Source organism: Amphimedon queenslandica, unplaced genomic scaffold (genome assembly GCF_000090795.2).
Source record: "Amphimedon queenslandica unplaced genomic scaffold, v1.1 AMPQUscaffold_597_Cont27385, whole genome shotgun sequence".
Lineage (NCBI taxonomy): Eukaryota > Metazoa > Porifera > Demospongiae > Haplosclerida > Niphatidae > Amphimedon > Amphimedon queenslandica.
In genome coordinates this window covers 1-1,015 of record NW_003559052.1, presented here as the reverse complement: position 1 = coordinate 1,015, position 1,015 = coordinate 1, and the positions used below count along the sequence as shown (strand labels likewise).

At 33.1% G+C, this 1,015-nt stretch overlaps 1 long non-coding RNA gene across 1 annotated transcript; it reads left to right on the top strand.

Moving 5' to 3' along the window:
- On the top strand, window positions 1-983 carry LOC109593613 (uncharacterized). The gene is made up of 3 exons (XR_002191072.1): window positions 1-42; window positions 96-218; window positions 601-983. It is a non-coding gene; the product is annotated as an uncharacterized LOC109593613 (long non-coding RNA).
- Window positions 984-1,015: the final 32 nt, after the last annotated feature.

The following is a 1,015-nucleotide window of genomic DNA, read 5'->3' as shown; positions in this document are numbered from 1 at the left end:
TTTAGGTGCGTCTTGTAGTCACGGATGCTTGTGTTAGAGAAAGTTAGTTGATGTCATGTACATGTAGCTATAATTTTTTGACTGTTTTATTATAGATTGGCTACAGGCAAGGACAGCCTCAGCCTGACATGTGTTAATCATATGATTGTTGACTGTTGAGTTGGGGGACTACTGTTTGTTACCCATTGTACCTGTAGAATGGACACAATGCAGTATCAGTAAGCCTTTTGTAATACATGTACATATAATACCGTATGGCTGGTAATTTTTTTGGGTCCTATATTTCGCAAAATCTACTAACAATCCAATTCGCAGATTTTAATTTCGTGAATTCTACCACGTGTACCATGCAGGTACCGTATTAAATTAATTTTCATGAATCAATAAGGAATCCGCGAAATCCATGAACTTTGCAACCCACGAAAATTACTGGCTATGCAGTAATGTCTGTCTTTAAATTATAATTACCGAAACTTAAAAGGAATTAAAAAAATTGTACCACTTGTGCTGCTTTTAAATTTTTACCATGCACTGTTTATCAATTATGCATTGAACTTCAAATATTTTTTAAATATTTGTGCATATCTTTTGATTCCTTAGGAACTTACTTGTTCTAGTAATTAGGTAATTTTATCTCCCTTCTCTCATTCCAGACTCGGTTGCAATGGAAGTTGATGTTCTCGTTTTCCTTGTGTATGGCAGCTTAAGTGAAGCATGGATTTCAACAAATAAGCGAGTAGGAAACTTGCCATTATTGATTCTACCAGATAGCACTGCTATTTTTCCATTACTAAATGCAGTTTTGTTTTTATTGATAATTCTATTTATTGTAGCTTTTGCAAGCAAGTGACAGCATTAATGTTTTGCTATAAATATAATATTGCATTAATGAATATTATTACAGTCTCCATGAATATGATTACTTTGTTATGAATTAAAGTTTATGATAATTTAGTCTCACATGATTAAGTGAGAAACAGGAAGGGAATACGCTAACTTTGCACACGATGAATTT